Source organism: Peromyscus maniculatus, chromosome X (genome assembly GCF_049852395.1).
Source record: "Peromyscus maniculatus bairdii isolate BWxNUB_F1_BW_parent chromosome X, HU_Pman_BW_mat_3.1, whole genome shotgun sequence".
NCBI classification, from domain to species: domain Eukaryota; kingdom Metazoa; phylum Chordata; class Mammalia; order Rodentia; family Cricetidae; genus Peromyscus; species Peromyscus maniculatus.
In genome coordinates this window covers 103,785,364-103,795,850 of record NC_134875.1, presented here as the reverse complement: position 1 = coordinate 103,795,850, position 10,487 = coordinate 103,785,364, and positions in this window count along the sequence as shown.

The following is a 10,487-nucleotide window of genomic DNA, read 5'->3' as shown; positions in this document are numbered from 1 at the left end:
ATAAACAAACTCAAAGAAAAAAACCACATGATCATCTCACTAGATGCAGAAAAGGCATTTAACAAAATTCAACACCCCTTCATGATAATAGTCTTGGAGCGAACAGGAATACAGGGAACATACCTAAACATAATAAAGGCAATATATAGCAAACCAACAGCCAACATCAAATTAAATGGAGAGAAACTCAAAGTAATTCCACTAAAATCGGGAACGAGGCAAGGCTGTCCGCTCTCCCCATACTTATTCAATATAGTACTTGAAGTTCTAGCCAGAGCAATAAGACAACATAAGGAGATTAAGGGGATACAAATTGGAAAGGAAGAAGTCAAGCTTTCCCTATTTGCAGATGACATGATAGTATACTTGAGTGACCCCAAAGATTCCACCCAGGAATTGATAAAGCTTATAAACACCTTCAGCAACATAGCAGGATACAAGATCAACTCAAAAAAATCAGTAGCCCTCCTATATGTAATTGACAAACAGGCTGAGAAGGAAATCAGAGATACAACAGCCTTTACAATAGCCAAAAATGACATAAAATACCTTGGGGTAACACTAACAAAGCAAGTGAAGGACCTATATGACAAGAACTTTAAGTCCCTGAAAAAAGAAATTGAAGAAGATGTCAGAAAATGGAAAGATCTCCCATGCTCATGGATAGGCAGGGTTAACATAGTAAAAATGGCAATCTTACCAAAAGCAATTTACAGATTCAATGCAATCCCCATCAAAATACCAACACAATTCTTCACAGACCTGGAAAGAATAATACTCAACTTCATATGGAAAAACAAAAAACCCAGGATAGCTAAAAGAAACCTGTACAATAAAACAACTTCTGGAGGCATCACAATCCCTGACTTCAAGCTCTACTATAGAGCTACAGTAATAAAAACAGCTTGGTATTGGCATAAAAACCGACATGTGGACCAATGGAATCGAATTGAAGACCCTAACATTAACCCACACACCTATGGACATACAATTTTTGACAAAGAAGCCAAAAGTGTACAATGGAAGAAAGAAAGCATCTTCAACAAATGGTGCTGGCATAACTGGATATCAACGTGTAGAAGGCTGCAAATAGATTCATATCTGTCACCGTGCACAAAACTTAAGTCCAAGTGGATCAAAGACCTCAACATAAATCCAGCTGCTCTGAACTTGCTAGAAGAGAAAGTAGGAAGTAGTCCTGAACGCATTGGCATAGGAGATCACTTCCTAAATATAACACCAGTAGCGCAGACACTGAGACAAACAATCAATCAGTGGGGCCTCTTGAAACTGGGAAGCTTTTGTAGAGCAAAGGATATGGTCAACAAGGCAAAGCGACAGCCTACAGAATGGGAAAAGATCTTCACCAACCCCACAGGTGACAGAGGACTGATATCCAGAATATATAAGGAACTCAAAAATTAGACATCAAAATGACCAACAGTCCAATTGAGTATGGGCTTTAGAATTAAGCAGAGAATTCTCAACAGAGGAAACCCAAATGGCTGAAAGACATTTAAGGAATTGCTCAACATCCCTAATCATCAGGGAAATGCAAATCAAAACAACTCTGAGATACCACCTTATGCCTGTCAGAGTGGCTAAGATCAAAAACACTGAAGACACTTTATGCTGAAGAGGATGTGGAACTAGGGGAACTCTCCTCCACTTCTGGTGAGAATGCAAGCTTGTATAACCACTTTGGAAATCAATATGGCGCTTTCTTAGAAAATTGGGAATCAATCTCCCCCAAGATCCAGCTATACCACTCTTGGGCATATACCCAAGAAATGCTCAATCATACCACAAGAGCACTTGCTCAGCTATATTCATATCAGCATTGTTTGTAATAGCCAAAACCTGGAAACAACCTAGATGCCCTTCAACTGAAGAATGGATAAATAAATTGTGGCACATATACACAATGGAATACTACTCAGCAGAGAAAAACTATGACATCATGAGGTTTGCAGGCAAATGGATGGATCTAGAAAAAATCATCCTGAGTGAGGTGACCCAGACTCAGAAAGACAAATATGGTATATACTCACTCATAGGAAGATGCTAGATGTGGAACAAGGATGACTGGACTGCTACTCACATCACCAGTGAGGCTACCTGGAAAACGAGACCCCGAAAATGACACGGAGAAATAGATGAGATCTACATGAACAGCCTGGTCATGAGTGGGAACAATGAAGGGCGACGGTCGAGGGAAAGAGAGCGGGAGATCCTAGCTGGATCAAGAAAAGAGAGGGAGAACAAGGAATAGGAGACCATGGTAAATGAAGACCACATGAGAAGGGGAGGAAGCAGAGAGCTAGGGAGGCCGACGGAGATCCACAAAGATACCCCCGCAAAAGACTGCTGGCAATGGTCGAGAGACGGCAGGAACTGACCTATTCTGGTGATGGGATGGCCAGACACCCTGTTAGTTGTGCCATAAACCCCATCCAAGGAAGCTCTGAGGAATCTGGATGCAGACATCCATGGCTGGGCCCCTGGTGGAGCACTGGGAGTCTAATTAGTGAGAAAGAAGAGGGTTTATATGAGCGAGAATTGTTGAAGCCAAGGTTGGATAAAGCACAGGGACAAATAACCAAATGAATGGAAGCACAGGATCTATGAAGCAAAGGCTGAGGGGCCCCCAACTGGATCAGACCCTCTGAATAGGTGAGACAGTTGATTGGCTTGATCTGTTTGGGAGGCATCTAGGCAGTGGTACCAGGTCCTGGGCTTGTTGCATGAGTTGGCTGTTTGAATCCTGGGACTTATGCAGGGACACTTGGCTCGGTCTGGGAGGGGGGGACTGGACCTGGCTGGACTGAGTCTATCAGGTCGATCCCAGTCCTCGGGGGAGACCTTGATCTGGAGGAGGTGGGAATGGGGGGTGGCCTGGGGGGAGGGGGAGGGAGGCGAGAAGGGGAGAACAGGGGAATCTGTGGCTATTATGTTGAACTGAATGGTGTTGTAAAATAAAACAAAAAGAAATTTCTATTTGAAAAAAAAATCTAAATGAAATATATAGATTTCTATATTCATGAAAACCACTAAACTTGAACCAATAAGATATCAACAAGTTAAATTGACCAATAACTAATAAGATGATTGAAACAATAATAAAAAGCTATTCTCAAAAAAAAAAACAGATTCAGATGGATTCACAGTAGAATTATATTAGCCTTTTGAAGAACTACAACCAATATATTTTAAATTATTTTTAAGGAAAGAAAAGGAGCACTTCAAAACTCCTTTTGTGAAGCCAGTATGAAGAAGGGGGAGGAGAAAGAGGAGGAGGGAAGGAGGGAGGAAGAGAGAGAGAGAGAGAGAGAGAAAGAGAGAGAGAGAGAGAGAGAGAGAGAGAGAGAGAGAGAGAGAGAGAGAGAGAGAGAGAGAGAGAGAGAGAGAGAATGTTAGGTCACTACTTTGATGACCATAATTGCAAAAATTCTCAACAAATTACTTACAAAATTAATAGAGACATAGATTTAAAAGATCATCCACCATTATCTTAAAGCTGTCTTTATACTAGATATGCAGGGATGGTTCAAAATATGTAAGTAGAAAATTTTAATAATGTGGGATGACTCATCCCTAACAGTCCTGAGGGCCAGCCCACCCAAACAAGTAATAAGATACTTTCTGAGAGCCAACCTGGGTCTGCCTAAGGGCCTTAGCAACAGCAACTGAGACAAGATTTGGTGATGACTTGGACCAATGAAAGGCAGCCATGTCACACCAGCAGATGCATATTCATCAGACCTTTCCTCCAGGGTGGGGTGGAGGGTATATAAGGTTTGCCTCTTCCTGAATAAACTGAGCTTGTTGTTTCTACCTCCTCCCAGAATCTGTGTTGTTGATGTTGGCATTATGCTGACTCATCCCCTCCACCAAAGGGAACAGCACAGGACTCTGCCACATAAGTCATATAAATGGACTCCAAAACAAAAATCACATGATCCTCTGAATAGATTCAGGAAAGGTCTTTGACAAAAATCTGGTGTGCCTTCAGAATGAAATTCCTAATGAGAACAGGACTAGAAAGAGCATACCTCAACATAATAAAAGCTGCATATGGCAATCCTATAACCAACATCATAGAAAATTGAGAAAAAATTCAAGATAATCTCAATGAAATTAGTAATGAGATAGGGCTGCCATGAGAAACTAATCTGTAGGCTATGGAAAGAGAATCCTGGACACAAACTCAACTGTAAAAACCCTACAACCTGCCTTTAATCTGTGCTGGGGCATAATGACACAGAACTTGTGGGTGTGGCTAACCAATGAATGGTCTAATTTGAGGTTCATGTTACAAAAGGTAACCCATATCCAAAACTGCTCAGATATTGGAGACTGTGAGACTGGATAGCCCAGAGGTAGAACCAGACAAGATTGGCTAAAACTGGAAAGGAAAAAAACAAAACAAAACAAACAAACATAAAACAATGAAATGATTCCTAATGATAGTCTGTGCTCACATATCAGAGTCTTGTCCATTCATTTTCAGAGAGCCTTCTTCTGGTACAGAAGCCCACAGCCAGACATAATGTAGACAGAGAGCTCTCCATAGGGTCCCTCTTCTCAGAGAGGGGAATCTAGCAGAAGAGATGGGGGGAAGATTGTAGGATTAAGGGAGAATGGAAGACAGAACATGGCTCATGAATCAAATAATCAGGGCTCACATCAGCTCACAGAGACTGAAGTAGCAAGCATGGGGCCTGCAGGAGTCTGCACCATATTCTCTTCATATATGTTATGGCTGTTAGCTTGGTGTTTGTGTGAGTATTAACAATGGGAGCAGGTATATCTCTGACTTGTTTGTCTGTACTTAGGACTCTTTCCCTCCTATTTGGTTTCCTTGTCCAGCCTCAGTATGAGAGTTTTTGCCTTGACGTATTACATCATGTTTTGTTCTGTTTGGCTTGGAGGCCTCCTCTATTTTTTTTTTCTGAAGAGAAAGCAGAGGGGGAGTAGATCTGGGGGAGGGGGAGGTGGGAATAGCTGGAAGAATTGGAGAGAAGGAAAACAGTAGTAGGAATGTACTGTATAAGAGAAGAATCTGTGTTAGAAAATGAACACACAAACCAGATAGTATATTATAAATATGTGATCTGAGAAATTCCATGAAAAAAATCAACATTTTCAGCAAAGTGGCAGGGAAAAAAACTTACAAAAATCATTAGTTGCCTTTCTATTTATAAATAACAAACAATGAAAAGGAGAACATGGAAAAACTCTTGTTTACAATAGCCTCAAATTAATAATGTTCTGATGCAACTGCCACCTCAAACCTCCTCCCTCATCCCTATCACCTCAAACCCTGTCTCATCTCAGAAAGCCCACCAAACATGACTCCTCCCTCAAAGATGCTCAAAACCACTCCCACAGTGTATTTAAAGTGCCTCCCAGAAAAGAAAACAGACACATGGGTTTTTGGGCTGTCTTGCTGTCTCCTTTGGGAGGGGGGAGAAAAACATCTGGGACGGGAAGATTTTGCCCATTAAACCTGAACTTTTTCTAATTTGTCTTGATTTAGACTGATTTGGATTGCTACATTGGTGAAGAGGCATATTGAGTTGCAGGAGCTGAGGTGAGAGACCTCTAAACTGAGAAATTTACATTTAAACCTTTAAAAATAGAGAACAAGGAGGACTTTTGAAAATGGAGACGTTTTATGCTCATAGATTGATACCATTATTATTGTAAAAATAACCATACTCCAAAAAGCTATTTAGAGATCAATACATTCTCAACAACAATTCCCATGGCCTTCTTCACAGAAAGTGAAAAAAAAACCCAAAAATTCACATGGAAGCACAAAAGACACAAGATAATAAAAGTAATCCTGAACAAAAATAAAGATAGTAGAGAAATTAAAGTTTCAAATTTCAAGGAATATTACAGCGATCTATAGTAATAAAATAGTCTGATACTACACAAACTCAGACACATAGATTAATGGAACACAAGATAAAAATTTGAGTCCAAATAATGACAGCCATCTTATAGTTGACAAAGATGCCAAAAATATATGGTGGAGGAATAATGCATCTTCAACAAAAGATCCTGGGGAAACTGCATGCCTACAATGTAGAAGAATAAAATTATATCCATATCTATCACCCTGCACAAAAACAATTCAAAGTACATCAAAGACCTCAGTGTAAATCCTGAAACACTTAAAACTTCTAGAAGAAAACATAGGCAGTATCCTACAAGACATAGGCTTTGGAAAAGACTTTCTTAATAGGACTGTTTTTTTTTAGGAATTAGGTCCAATAATTAACAAATGGGACCCAATAAAAGTAAAGAAATATAGCAATTAAATTCTAATTCAGAAATAAAGAAAAAAACAAAAATGAAGATTTGTGATAGCTGAAAAAAATAAAAGAAAAACAACATAAAGCTTCAGTATAGCAAGGAAGCACTCCATCCCATGAAGTACCTATGGATTTGGAGAGTATCTTTATCAGCTATGTATCCCCTAGGAGATTAAAATTCAAAACATACAAATAACTTACAAAGCAATCAAGAAACAAAATGACCTAGTAATGAAATGAGCTATGAATCCGAACGGAGTTCTCAAAAAATAAGTAAAAATATTTAAGAAATATCTTTAAAAGAGTTTGACATACTACTATAGGAAATACACAACAAAGATGTTATGTATAACCTGACACTCTCATATTATTACAGAATATTATTCGGATATTCTTCATAAAATACACAATGCAGATTCTAAATTGTGTGATAGTACTATTTAACTGATTGTGGACTCAATACTTTATTAACACTTTATTAATATTCTTAAAATATGCATCTCCATATTTTGATGATTAAATGGAAACATCCAGAACATTATTTCCATTTATGAAAGAAAAATAAATTAAACAAAGAAAGATGATTGTATTTTATAAACAATAAGAAGTGGAAGAAGAAATACCCTTGTATAGAACTGTACTAAGAGTTATAGATACTACCTATAAATATGTACATTTACCTGTTGTATTACATTCATTTTTGATGACAGATAAGTTTTTGTTGTTTGGTTGTACTGTTATTTTATTTCTGAATCACAAGTTGCTGATCACCAAAGAATACTGGATAATGTTTACAACTTCGGAAACAATAATCACCCATAAGTAGAAACTGAGAAAATATTTAAATATAAGGCTCCTAAGATTTTTAGAGTAGTTTTATTTTTTTTAAGATGGGGTCTCATGTACCTCACTACATTTCTGAGAACAATCTTAAACTCCTGAAGCTTCTACTTTCTAATTGTTGAAATTATAAGAGTATGTTATATGGAGATTTAATTCAGGGCTCTGGTCTTGTTAGGCAAGCACATTAGCAACCAAACTACATCCCCAACAGTTGAGAAATTTAAAATGCTACATTTCGTACAAATCATGTTATATGGGTGGAATGGATTGTACTTGTATATTTAGGGATATATATGTGAAAGGTTGGAAAAAAGAAAAGAAAAGGGAAACGATAGAATAATGCTTTCATTTCAAAGAAGTAAAAAACTGCAACCTTGCTTTTGTAATTTGGTCACCATGGTCTTAAATGTTGCCTATACCAAATGTTGCCCGAAGGAAGTATGCGGTATATATGAATATATATTCTCCAGGAATATTTTTCAAACAAAAAATTCATTGTCCTTCTTTTAAAATGCCTATGTGTCAATTCTTTTTAATGTGGATAGATTTAAAATAGGATGTCTAACACTTAAAATACATAGACAATTAATTTTCAAAAACTGATTAAAATACTGATTATAAAACCTGGAAATGAATAAATTAACTGCCTGTTTAAAATGTATCTTGCTAAATCACAGACGTTTAAGTAAAAGTGTCTATGAATCCCTAATGAAGAACAGAGAACAACATTCCCATTATTACTGCTTTATAGTTCCCTGAGATGCAATAATGATTGTAGACACAGTAAAGTAACTCAATAGCATGCAAGACAGCTTAGGATGTATGTACAAGTACCAATGAACTAAAACCCATCCATATTTCATCTTTGCTGGATATTTGACATAGGGATAATTAGTTACCTGTCTTCTTTGTACTTTCTCATTCATAAAATGAAATATGTGAAATACATGCTGTTGGTGGTATATTGTTGCTTCAAAATACTATAATGAATAGGTAATCAAATGTATTTTATACTGTGTTTCACATTTAGATTACATTCATTTATTGTAAAATAGCATTTTAAGTGACAGAAGTTTATTGTATCCAAAGATGAAGGAAATAAAATTAGCAAGTGGAGTGAATGAAAAGATTTTAGATTAACTTTTTAAAAATTGTTTGTTTGTTTTCAAGACAGGGTGTTTCTGTGTACTTTTGTGCCTGTCCTGGATCTTGCTCTTTAGATCAGGCTGGCCTCTTGAATTCACAGTCTGGCTCTGTCTCCTGAGTGCTGGGATTAAAGATGTGTGCCACCAATGCCCAGCTAGATTAACTTTTTATCAGTATTGAAATTGGCAATGGACATATGTAAATGTGCTTTTAAACCAAAAGTAAGAAAGGATTACTCTTGGCACACACACACACACACACACACACACACACACACACACACACACACACCTCTGCTTTCATTATATACCTTACACATGATTATTTTTCACACCCAGAAACCATTTTCAGTATATATAGAAGCCTTGACCTTAGATGACTTCTACTTGTGTCTTTATAACTCCCCAGACTTCCCAAGTGAAACAAGTCAGCAAGAGTGTGTAGTAAATGCCTGCTGTGAGACTGAGCTGTACAAGATGATATGAAAGACAAAAATGTGAAGAATATTTCAATTACATTAGATTGTAGACAATGTAAGCATTAGACATGCCAGAGTCTAAAGTTTTCTTACATTTGATCCCACTGCAACTCTGTAAGCATCAAAGGAAGAAGACAAGGTTTTCAAGGGTTCTGAAGACTATGTTCAGGGAAAAACAATGTCCTCATCTCCATATGGCTTAGGAGTGGACATCTGGTCTTTGGAAGCAGTTATTTGTTACTTTGGGTTAGATTATTCCTTGAGCTAAGTATGTTAAAACTATTTTATCACAGGAAGCTGAAAACTTAACATGCTTACCTTTATTTATTGGAGAGAGGTAACCAAAGCTTACTCTAAATCAAAGGACTGACACTGGATGGAGTATGTTCATATAAGGTTTGTATATACTGCTATGTATCATTATTGATAAGCATAGAATCATGATTCTGCCTGATAATAACAGTGCAGGTAGACATTGTAACTGAAATTCATTACCTGATTGATAAGATATCGATATACTATTTTTGCATGTTGGAAAAAAAAGGATATGATTTTATCTCCAGTATTGACAGGTCAATACTGGTCTACATACTGAGTTCCAAGACAGCTAGTGCTACATAGAGAGAGCCCGTCTCAAAAATATTTTTAAAAAGATAGAGTTTTACCATTTTTTCTGACTGCTGACTTAAAAGTACACCATTGAGAAAATTAGTGGGAAATGTATTAAACTGATGCAACACATCTTTGCATAGTTAAACAAATATTCCACAATATTTCCCCCTTTTGTATAAATAAAAAGGAAGATTTTAGCTTTCACATAGGAAGACTATATACAATAAGAACAATTATCAAGTAAGGATTACATTTACAATATCCAGTCCATTGCATTTGGAAAATTCAGAGAAAATAATCCATTATCTATCCTATCTTTGTGAGTCCAAAGTTATGTACCTAATTTATTTTCTATCATAACTTGTATTATTAATCCCAAATTATCTTTTTAGACCTCAAAACATTTTCTTATATAAACAATTTAAGCTTTTATATTTATTTCTCAACCTTATAAACTTTAGATCTCTTCTGTAAATTTCATTTCTGAATTTGGCAACAAGGAAAATCATAACTATAACTAATTCATCTTCAACTCTTTCAGAGACCTGAGAATAATGTAATATTATCTGAGTAAACAAGAAGTACAGAGCAAGCAACTTCCAAAACTAAAGAAATGACAGAAGCAGCTAAATGGCTGGACAATCATCCAAGGTTCTTCTGCAGCATTGGGGCATCCATATTTTGTCTACAGGCCTAGGATATCTGACAGACTTTTCTGTGAAGCAGGAATTTTGAAGGACTGTCCCACCTTGTCTTGGCAAAGTTCAGCATTCTTTTACCTTTGTGTACTGCTTGCCCAGTTTTTAGTTGTCAGCAGTTGAGGCAAGAACATTTTATTTTTTGCCCAAATGGCTAGATTTGCCAAAATGAAAGCAAACTCCCTATGGAAGGTTTTTGATGCCCATCATCTTTTTTATGAAGTAGATCATACAAGTCTCACTGTCATGAAAAGCCTTAGGTTATTGAAACATCTGAAATGCCATATGTGGAAGGTCTCTCAAACATTTGATGATCACCATATATCAAAAAATATATCTGTTTAAACTTGGAAACACATCTACCATGACTACAAGTTTGACTTTTCT